Here is a 12002-nt window from a genome sequence, read left to right as displayed (position 1 = left end):
TAGCACGTGATTACTACTTCGTCTTTGGAAACAGACTGACGGAATTACCAGCCATAATCACCGTCAATATGGTGAAAAATTCTTCGACAAACTTTTTTGACCGCAGGGAAAGGACGAGTATAGGAGTTTCGTTCGTAATCGATGCAGCGGCAGAGTTTTCTCCAGGATTTTACTGCAGTGTCAGTAACAAGTAACAAATAAGACTCTATCCTTCAGAGTAAGCGCCGATAAGAAAAATACTGTCCGCATTTGCACCTTGTAGTATGCAATTCAACTGTGCTTGAATTTATTAAATTGATTATTGAGGAATAAATTTCTTTTCTCAAGAAATTTTAGAACTGTGTGTATGACTCCTAGCCCTGTCGACAAAGACATTGTATTGCTGGTGCGAGTCCATGCCGTAGGGCTTATTTTAGGATCTTATCTTTCGTCATTCCTCCTACGGGTTGCGATGAACTTCTGAGCGGTACGAATTATGGCTGCTCCAGGGATTGCTCTTATTTTAAGCAAAAACGATTGGATTTTCGATTCAGCTCTTGAGCTTCCAATACGTTTATTTGATGTAAAGGAACGCTGAGTTATAATCAATAAAACAAAAAGGTACAAAGAGAATTTCTTGTTACTTTTGTTCGTTACTATCATCAGTTGTTGAACTAACCTATATTTGCTGGAGTATTAATGTAGCGCCAAAATAATAGTCTAAAGACATCTGCTACTGTTGCGAGAGACTAGGTGTACTTATCCTCATGTGGCAGCAGAATTAAATCAAACGGATCTGCTGAATTATTCTTGCAGATGAATTTAGGACAATACTGCTGGTTGTTGACTGTACTGCAATGTGAAGGAAGAGGTTTTTCTAAACACAACCCTCAAGCAATATTGTATTTACTATTATAATAGTTAAAAATTAAACATATGTACGTGACACTCCAACCGCAGCGGCAATTCCCTTATCTGCATGATCAAGTCTTTTTATCCGCATTTGTATCTATACATATTAAATTATTGTAAAATTCTTATACTCCATGGGTACGCTGCTGAAGTCTGACCTCTCAATTAACATTCCACGGGTTAAGAATGTGGAGTCCGGTCCTGACCGCGTATTAACACAGTAAAATCTGTCACGTTCTCAGTACATTCCTTAAGATACAACTTTCTGTCTTGCCTGAAACGGATTTGTGAAAGTTTCAACAGGATATTTCCATTACATTTGGAAGTCAAATTAATTTTTGTTACAAATTGTCGTCACATCTTGCATATTGTTAACTGTTAGCCATAGATTTCGTTAGCCAAATTTCGTTAGCTAATTTGACCAGTTAGCCTGATTCGGCCGGAACGGTTCCGATTTCTGGAGCCTAGTCCCCTTGTCCTCGTCTGCTTGACGCCTAAATGTTCTGGTTTTAAGAAATCAAATTAAATTCTCGTTTATGTTAGGTTTCAATTTGCAGTATAACTTTTTAATATTTATATCATTATAAAAGTATCTATGCTTTATGTTAATTTTGTATCCGTCAACTAACATACAATGTCGCGCCGTATTATGAAATACGTTCACGACCTGCTTGATAATGCGTTCACGTTCGAGGCCTTCAATAATACTTGCGCTGAGGTTGGTGTTACTGAGCTGGATTTTCTTAGCGGTGTGTGTTTCGGTGGCGTGAGTATTGCAGAACATATAGAGCGGGAAATAGGTTCATTGTTCACTTCACAATCAACTACGCAATGGCCAAATCTATTGTGTCCTGTTGACTATCTTTTCAAGACAAAGTGTATTATACTAGTAATTATACAACAACTATGAATGTGCTAATGTTTTAAGTTATATTTGTTATATTACCTTTTGGTGGCTACTATTCAATGGTTGTAAGCTCAAATGATGTACCGAGTAGTATTCCATTCCGAGCAATGAGCAGAAATAAAACTGGTTCCACCTTCGATTTCTAAGAATACGGTCACCTTACGTTAATTAATAATAGTGTTAAATCATGTTAATGTTTACGGTTCTCAATGTAGTAAGCTCTCCATCGTGTACTTGTAAATATGTTCGAGAAATTTTGGTGGCATTACCAATTTTATAACGAACCTTGTTTAAGTCGTATGTGATGCACAAACAGGGCTCAAATGATGAACTGAAGATATAACTGGATGAAGAGTCCTAGACAGCTTCAGTGCCGCTTTGTGCCACCTTTCGTTAATTACATAAGTGGCCTCTGATAATGTAAACGAAACAGGAAGAACCCAGATGTAAAACAGCTGCTGGTACGACGGAAGCTGAATGTACACGTAATTGTGCGGAGAATTTCTCAATCGTTAGCCCTATTAGATGTGAACAACGAATCTGTCATTCCCAGAATTCTGCACATTCAATACAATATAGTGGTAATCCGTACATTTCGGATTGTAATAATGACTTAAACGGTAATAATCGCTATTATCGGCCGTCTGTAAAGTTGAATTGGGGGAAATCGTGTAACTGACCCCGTCTACAAAGTAATAACTATTTTGGATATCCACAACGAAACTGGCTTTTACCCACAAAATCACTATCACTTTGGATATTCATGGACGTATTTGCGGATATCTGCTTTCGTGCAAATCTCTGAGTGTGACGCAGTTTCCCATGTCAGCTCTACGGTGAGGGAATATGGTCGCAGCTACTCTATGGGTTTGCCCCAAACCTTGAGCGACGGCAGCTGCCGATTTAAATGCCAGTTACTGGTCACTGTTGGGAATGTTAGTATGCCAGTGGCAGTTAGCGTCACATAAATAGCGCGATCCGTTTCTCCCGCTTCTCACGGCCCAGGAACTTGAAGCGTCCGTCTTGCGGCCGCCGGTGCTCAACCTTGCCCAGCACAAGCCATCTGTCGTCGACCACCTGCTATCCTCTATGCCATATGTTGCGGCTTCTCGTGGGTGTGCCTCACCAGATCGCAAGGGCGGTGCCTGTTTCATACTTCGATTCCAACTTTCCTTCTTTGTGGAGCACAGTCGTCTGCAAAGTATGAGATACCATTGACTATGCATTCACACTAGCGTCAATTTTACTCTGTGTGTTTCAGCACTACAAAAACACATTTTAATACGACAGAGTCGGTAATATTCTAGGAAGAGCACCTTTGGCTTATAATCAAGAAGTCCTGGAACTAGAGGTCAATACTAGCGGCTGCTCAAACTTTGAATGAACAACATCAGCAGTGGGGGCCGAGGACTTTCGACATGAGAAGTCACCCTCTTTCTCTCAACGGCCGAGTCAGAGAGCAGAGTTTCACGGCACCCTCTCGCCCGTGGAGTGGGAAACTGCCCTTAAAAGACCGAAGAATCAGAAATGGTCAACGTCTTGAGAATGCAGATTGCAATGGAAACGACTGCATTAAAACTTGTGTATCAGCAGGACATGTGACCTGTAACTGAAAATGATTGGTGATGGTCTCTAAACTGGAAAAATATTCTGGATTAGTCTCATTCAACTGAAAAGAGTCTGCTGTATGGCAGGTGACCACGAGATAAAGACTGAATAACCAACTAAACTTTAAAACTGTATGAGTTGGACAGCTGAATGTCACAAGTCTGAATGTGGTAGGGAAGATATAAAATCTGAAAAGTTAAACGCAAAGGCTCAGTCTAGATATAGCGGCTAGCGAAGCGAAATGGAAAAAAGATAACGATTTCTGTTCAGACGAGTATTCCGTAATATCAACAGAAGCAGAAAATTATGTACCGGAAGTAGGAATCGTCACGAGTAACAAGGTTGCGCAGAGAGTGAGATACTGTGAACAGTGATAGTATCTTTTTCGTCAGAATCGACAGCAAAAACAGTAATTCAGGTATATGGTACGTGCTGACATCACAAGTGGTTGATGGAGAGATACAGGTGAGGACACGGAATGAGTAATACAATATGTAAAAGGAGATGAAAGTCTTGTAGCCAAGGAGGAGGAAATAGAAGAAACAGTTACGGGAGAATATGGGCTCAGCAGTACGAATGAGAGAGGTGGAAGACTAACTGAGTACTACAGTAAATTTCAGCTAGTAACAGCGAATACACTATTCAAAAATCACAAGAGAAGGAGATATACATGGAAACGGCCTGGATACGCAGAAAGATTCCAGCTGGATTACATCATGGTGACAGAGAGACTGCAAAATAAGTTATTGCAAGGCATACTCAGGACCAGATATAGAGTTCACAATTTACTGATGATAATGGGCTAAAGTTTAAGAGAATCGTCTGGAAGAATCAATGTGGAAAGGGATACTGAACTACTGAGAAATGCTGATGTGCGTTTGAAGTCTTCGACTGCAGATACTGCGATAGTGAACACCACAATAGGCGAGTCAGTTAAAGAGGAAGTCACAGATATTTGTCAGACAAACATAGGTATAAACATAGGTGCAAAGAGGAAGTCACAGATATTTGTCAAACAAACATAGGTGCAAATCTTGGGTAACCGAAGAAATATTTCAGCTGGTCAATCGAAAGGATAGATTCAGCATACAGGAAAGCCAAAACAACCTTCATTACAGTTAAAAGTAATGGCAGCAAATGAAGACTGTGATGGGACTCCACATTTGAGCGCAGAGGTTCTGAATGGATGGAAACAGTACATTAAAGGTCTCTACGAGGGGAACAAGAAATGGGAGTCAATATGGAGCGTATGTGGATCCAATGTTACAGTCCAAGTTTAAAGGAAGTTTTGAAGACTCAGGATCAAATAAGAAGGAAGAAATAGGTAACATTCCTTTGGAATTTCTGAAATCATTGGGGACAGTGGCAACCAAATGACTTTTCAAGTTCGTTTGTAGAATCTATGAGAATGGAGCTATACCATCAGACTTTCGGAAAGAAAATCATCAACTCAATTCCGAAGACGGAAGTGGAAGTGCGAATGCTAACGTACAATCAGTTTAACAGCTCATGCATCACAGTTGCTGACAAGAATAATAGACATAAGAATGGAAAGTGAACTGAGATCCATTAGATGACTATCAATTTGACTTTTGGAAAGGTAAGGTCACCAGAGGTACAGTTCTGACGCTGTGAACGAAGATTAAGAAGGAAGTGCTGGGGTTAAACCGGATGGAAGACAAGGATGAAGATGAAGACTGAGGAAGTTCTCCGTAGAATCAGCGAAGAACGGAGAATATGGAAAACGCTGACAAGAAGAAGGGAAAAGAAGATATGACATGGGATAAGATATCACGAAATAACTTCCATGGTACTGGAGAGCGCGGTAGAGCACAAAAACTATCCAACAAGTAATTGAGGACTCAAGGAGCAAATACTGCTCTTGTCACAGGACGTGAAGTCGTGGAGTGCCCCATCAAACTAGTCAGAAGACTGGTGAAAGAAAAAGAAACAACAGAAAAAGACTTAGATGCGTCTTGATTGCTCCCTTAGTACTGACCGCATGCTGTAGTCGTTCTGCGACCTATAGCACAACAAAACCAAACTGTAAATAAACTATTTAGCAACTGTACCAGTGCTTACAGTTTGATGTTGTTCTACCATCACGTGTTTAACCTCAGCCTGTGGAAGGAACTGATTTTTCTTTGCAGTGAGAAAAACCTAGTGACAAGACGTGGAACCAAATAGTTGGATTCGGATTACACGGAAAAGGAAAAAAAAACCGAAAGATTAAACTTAGTTAATACTGTGATATAATATATAACATACGAGTATCAACATCTGTGACACGACCTGCCATTTCATGGGAGGCTGGCACGAATGTGCTGTACTATAGATGACGTCCGAGAAATCCCCTTACCCCTCTTGACTTTTCACCGTTGCTCAGTCAGCTGAACGGTCACCAATGAAATCCACTGGCAAAAGAGCAGTTGAATTTCAAGTACCGCGATGAACAACGCATGACGCATTAAAATGATTTGAAAACGAAAGGATTTAGATCTACGTTTCTGAACGAATTATTTCTCAATAGCATGGAGTAGTCAGTTACATTCTGCTGTGCTTTGTTCGTACAATTCGGAAATACCGTGATTCCGTAAAGAATAGTACTTTTTGATGAATGTGAGATGCATCTCGGCTCACGCAGGAGAAATGCGGTTTGCTGGTCTACGTAAAATTCGCATTATGTGCAAGAGTTGGAACGGAGTGCACCCAGTGATAGGTATGGGCCGGAATACTCGTATCAAGTGATACCTTTCTCATGTCTATTTTTTTGAAGTTTACTTGAATGTAAATTCTTATTTGGACAAGTTGCAAATGTGATTAATGCCTCAGCTCGAAGACAAAGGAATCAGTGATCATGTGTGTTTTCAGCAGGAACGAGCTCCAGAACACCGTATTCGGGGGTGTGAGGTCCGTGATGAACAGCTTCGAGGCCACTGTACTGAGTGTGTTTCAACAGTATCGGGAAGTAATCAAGTCACACGTTCATCAGCGTCAGTACAGGACTAATGAAGAATGACGCAAAATTATAGAGGCTTTCGAAGCAAAGCTACTGAGACGCTGCACAAAATGTGAAGAAGGATATTATGGAGATGCATAGATTTCTGCCTAAAATGCGACGGTGTACATACAGATCTGCTACATACGTAGTCTTTTATAGGCGAGTTCTCCAATATACACTCCTGGAAATGGAAAAAAGAACACATTGACACCGGTGTGTCAGACCCACCATACTTGCTCCGGACACTGCGAGAGGGCTGTACAAGCAATGATCACACGCACGGCACAGCGGACACACCAGGAACCGCGGTGTTGGCCGTCGAATGGCGCTAGCTGCGCAGCATTTGTGCACCGCCGCCGTCAGTGTCAGCCAGTTTGCCGTGGCATACGGAGCTCCATCGCAGTCTTTAACACTGGTAGCATACCGCGACAGCGTGGACGTGAACCGTATGTGCAGTTGACGGACTTTGAGCGAGGGCGTATAGTGGGCATGCGGGAGGCCGGGTGGACGTACCGCCGAATTGCTCAACACGTGGGGCGTGAGGTCTCCACAGTACATCGATGTTGTCGCCAGTGGTCGGCGGAAGGTGCACGTGCCCGTCGACCTGGGACCGGACCGCAGCGACGCACGGATGCACGCCAAGACCGTAGGATCCTACGCAGTGCCGTAGGGGACCGCACCGCCACTTCCCAGCAAATTAGGGACACTGTTGCTCCTCGGGTATCGGCGAGGACCATTCGCAACCGTCTCCATGAAGCTGGGCTACGGTCCCGCACACCGTTAGGCCGTCTTCCGCTCACGCCCCAACATCGTGCAGCCCGCCTCCAGTGGTGTCGCGACAGGCGTGAATGGAGGGACGAATGGAGACGTGTCGTCTTCAGCGATGAGAGTCGCTTCTGCCTTGGTGCCAATGATGGTCGTATGCGTGTTTGGCGCCGTGCAGGTGAGGCCACAATCAGGACTGCATACGACCGAGGCACACAGGGCCAACACCCGGCATCATGGTGTGGGGAGCGATCTCCTACACTAGCCGTACACCACTGGTGATCGTCGAGGGGACACTGAATAGTGCACGGTACATCCAAACCGTCATCGAACCCATCGTTCTACCATTCCTAGACCGGCAAGGGAACTTGCTGTTCCAACAGGACAATGCACGTCCGCATGTATCCCGTGCCACCCAACGTGCTCTAGAAGGTGTCAGTCAACTACCCTGGCCAGCAAGATCTCCGGATCTGTCCCCCATTGAGCATGTTTGGGACAGGATGAAGCGTCGTCTCACGCGGTCTGCACGTCCAGTACGAACGCTGGTCCAACTGAGGCGCCAGGTGGAAATGGCATGGCAAGCCGTTCCACAGGACTACATCCAGCATCTCTACGATCGTCTCCATGGGAGAATAGCAGCCTGCATTGCTGCGAAAGGTGGATATACACTGTACTAGTGCCGACATTGTGCATGCTCTGTTGCCTGTGTCTATGTGCCTGTGGTTCTGTCAGTGTGATCATGTGATGTATCTGACCCCAGGAATGTGTCAATAAAGTTTCCCCTTTCTGGGACAATGAATTCACGGTGTTCTTATTTCAATTTCCAGGAGTGTACATCATAACGGTTTAACATAAGAGTACAGGAACTTCTAGGACACTCTGTAGTTCCGGGCTTGACGTGGTTGATTCGCACGTCTGCGGCGACCTGTTGTAGCAGTTCCTATCCCCTCCTAACTAAGTAACTAATTAGGATGAGATATGCAGGGTGTTCCGGAACTGTTCGTTCAAATTAATGCATTTCGGTAAGGAACATATGGTCCCTGAAGTTAACTTGTAATGTTAGGGAACATTTTGTTACGAGGTGCTGAGGAAAGCTGTTGTGTCGGTTTAACTGACTGGGAATGTGCACTGAAATTCAAATGTCCACAATTCGCGTGTTTGGGCACATGGGAATCCACGAGGTACTCGACCTCGTGCTCACCAACAAAGATTTGGTGTTGATGTGTGAGCCGGCATTGTTGAGCAGACCACACATTCTTCCATTCCGCCTCAACGGACGTAGATATCGAATCTTTGTGGAACATGTGTTGCCAGAACTGCTCGAGGATGTTAGACTGCTAGACAAAGGATGTATTTCCGGCGCGATGGGGAATCTTTGTAGAACATCTGTTGGCACAGCTATTGGAGGATGTACCTCTGAAAATTTAGGCAGAGGCAGCACGATAGGGCGCCAGCCCATTTCAATACTGCTGTGAGGAATCGTCTAAGAGCCAACTTCGGCAGCGATGGATTGGCCGACGTGGCCCTGTGGCCTGGCCATCCAGGTCACCTCAGTTGATGTGTGAAGCCGTTGTGGAAACAGAAGAATACCTTGTCGCTAGAATTTCCATAGCTCTTGGTAACACTGCCGACATAAGAAAAATCTTCGAACGCACACGACAGTCAATGGTCCGACGATGTAAGGCGTGCATATAGGCCAATGATCGCGTATTCGAGCAGTTCCTGTGGATGTCACTGCTGTAATTAGCGTGCTAGACTACCTTCTGTGTAAATCGTCCTTAGCATCAGAAACTGCCGTCAGGGACTATAAGTACCATAATTAAATATATGTGTTTTGATGTTGTCTGTCTTCTGTATTAATTTGAACATATCGGTTTGGAACACTCTGTAGAACGTTCTTGTCGTAACACATTATTGATTCGGATATACTAAGAGAGCAAGTAGTTCTTTGCGGATTGTTGCGTGTGGAGGGCTATGGTGAGCATTTCGGGAGGTACAGCATTTTCCCCTGATAGTCTCCTAGCGTGACTTGGAAGAAGTATGCTTACCTCATCTCTTCTATGCACGTCTCGTTGTGCCCATTCGATCTCTTCTCCGCCGACTACAGATCTTAACGTGCAAGTATTAAACAGTAAATCTTTGGAATAACGTGTTGGAATATTTCGACACTAAGATAATAAAAGTTACAAATAATGGGATGCCGTGTGATTTTTTTCATTACTTCAGTCTCAAAACCTGCAAACGATGTTATAATGAACATTTTCTACGAGCCAGTCTAGTATTACGGTTTGCATCAAAGATCGCTATGTACAGTATAATTACCACTTGTATGTAACAACTGTCATAACACGAGTCTGTTGACGTATATAAACGCTCATAAATGTTCCCGAGGCAGTTTTAATTAACAATTCACTCCAACGCTAAACAACATAACATCCTCCGTACGTAAGTTTTGTCTCTCAGAAAACTAGTCGCAGACCATGTAGTGAGTTAGCCTACAGTTCCGCGCCTGACCCCCCCCCCTCCCCCTCCCCTCCTCCGGGCGTGCCCATAATTGGTCGGTTCAATTCAAAGTTATATATTCTAACATTTAATGAAATCCTTAACTAAGCTCTCAGTGTGTAATTAGAGCTGCTGAAATCAAAACTGGGAAGCCGTAAGTGTGGATACCGTCATCAGCATAGTTGGCACTCTGCACAAACGTGATCAAACCGTGCATATAAATAATCAAAGTTATGTTCTTGGTGCCAATGCTGACGCGTGAATCGCAGATTTCTATGCACGCTTTACCAAGAATCGGCTTCATTCTCATGTTCTCCGGCCATCTGTCGTTTGAGGGGTAGCTCACTGATTTTGCCTGCTCTCTATCTTTCAGCAGCCTGAGCCTTCACACAACGCACGATAAAACTGCACAAAACGAGGGCTGAAATGGGGGATAAATTTCACAGTATCAGGTAACGCAGCTTTTTGGCTAAGATGGAAGTGTAGTTTACATTTCTAAGGGAACGTCTCAGTGTTGCTGCGCTGTTAGGCAGGAATGGCCTTCAATCAGTGTTGTGGCAGCCGTACGTACTCAGCGCTTGAAAGCTGGCAAAAGCGGTGCTAGCTTTCAGGGATCTTCATTCGCACTGCGGAGTTAGAGGCAATAGCTGCAAAGATATCGTAACTGCGAACAGAAACAGGCATTTTAAGTACGGAAATTTGAAACGAAATTTTTATATGTAAGGCGGAAACATACTCTGATGCATGCACTGAATGCTACTGCCACATTACTTACCTCGGGATGTCAGTGCACCGACAGTGGGATATACTTGTATACTTATGGCCGCTGTATTAACATTACAGATCACGCTTACTGTAAAATTAAATGGAAAACACTTTCTTGGCGAGCAACAAAATAAGAACTTCACGAAAGCGTTTTCTATTTAATATTGCCGTTATGTTGTGTTCAAGCATTGAGGGAAAGTTCGATTAACGGTAATGCGGCAAAAGCAATTAGGAAATCTGTGCACTGTGCTTAATTCTTTTCTTTTTTTTTTTTTTGTTGTTGCAGAAAACAATGGAGACCGGGTGGCCAAGTACTGCACAATACGCAACCGCATCTTTTCTTTACCGCCTGCGCAACACGGGGGTGATAGCCACCACAATTTATCCGAATGATAACATTCACCAAGACTGGCTGCTATTCTGTGTATTAAAACAGTCCTTTATTTTGCTTTCAACATCGCACAGTTTCGTCTGCGAAGCCCTTTTCATATGTTTTAGGTGTGTAATACATCAAAATTTTCACACTTTCGTTCGAGGTCAAGCATTCGCTTTTTTTTTTTTTTTTTCAGTCTTCTGACTGGTATAATGCGGTCCGCCACGAATTCCACTCCTATGTCAGTCTCTTCATCTAAGAGTAGCACTTGCAACCTACGTCCTCAATTGTTCGTTGGAAATATTCCGGTCTCTATGTCCTTCAAGAATTCTTACGCTCTACAGATCCTGCAAGTAGCAAGGAAATTATTCTTTGTTGTCTTAAATGATATCCTATCATACTGTCATGCCAATCTTTTCTACATGTTCCCCTCCTCGTCGATTATGCAGGTAACCTTCTCATTTCTTATTACTCCACTTAATTATGAGCATTCTCCTACAAAACCACATCTCAAACGCTTCAGTCCTCTTCTTCCATGTAACCCTCATGACTACTTTGCAATTCACACTTTTATGGTTTTCCAACAGTCTATTCACACAATGCTGTGCTCCAGAATCAGAAACTTCTGCCGCATATTAAGATCGATAATTCATACTAGTACACTTGTCCAGGAACTCCATTTTTTCCTGTGCCAGTCTGCTTTTTGTGTCCTCCTTGCTTCATCTGTCATATGTTATTTGCTCCCAAGATAGCAAAATTCCTTCACTTCGAATATTTCGTGGTCCCTAATTCTGATATTACGTTTTACCACTTATCTCATTTCTACTACTCCTCATTAGTATAGTCTCTCTTCGGATGACTCTGAATCCACAGTGTCTCCTCGTTAGACTGTTAATTACATTCAATATGTCCTATAATTCTTCTTCAGTTTCACTTGGGATAGCAATGTCATCAGCGAAACTCGCCATTGATATCCTTTCTAGCTGAATGTTAGTCCCGCTTCTGAGTCTTTCATTTACTTCCACAATTGATCCTACGATATATAGACTGAACAGCAGTGGCGAAAGACTGCATCATTTTCTCACTCCCTTATTAATATGGGCTTCTGACCGCATTTTTTTCCTCTTAGATTGCATCTCTCATGCCTTTACCTTTCCTAAAACATTCCTAAAATCAGACAATCGTGACGT

At 43.2% G+C, this 12002-nt stretch overlaps 1 protein-coding gene across 1 annotated transcript in view; it reads right to left on the bottom strand.

The window, feature by feature from the left end:
* The window catches only part of LOC126187736 (uncharacterized), a 587768-nt gene that overhangs the window by 22327 nt on the left and 553439 nt on the right, over positions 1-12002 (bottom strand). The gene's annotated exons all lie outside the window — the stretch shown is intronic.

The sequence above is a fragment of the Schistocerca cancellata genome, chromosome 5 (assembly GCF_023864275.1).
Source record: "Schistocerca cancellata isolate TAMUIC-IGC-003103 chromosome 5, iqSchCanc2.1, whole genome shotgun sequence".
Taxonomy (NCBI): Eukaryota; Metazoa; Arthropoda; class Insecta; order Orthoptera; family Acrididae; genus Schistocerca; species Schistocerca cancellata.
This window is presented reverse-complemented; position numbering and strand designations above follow the sequence as displayed.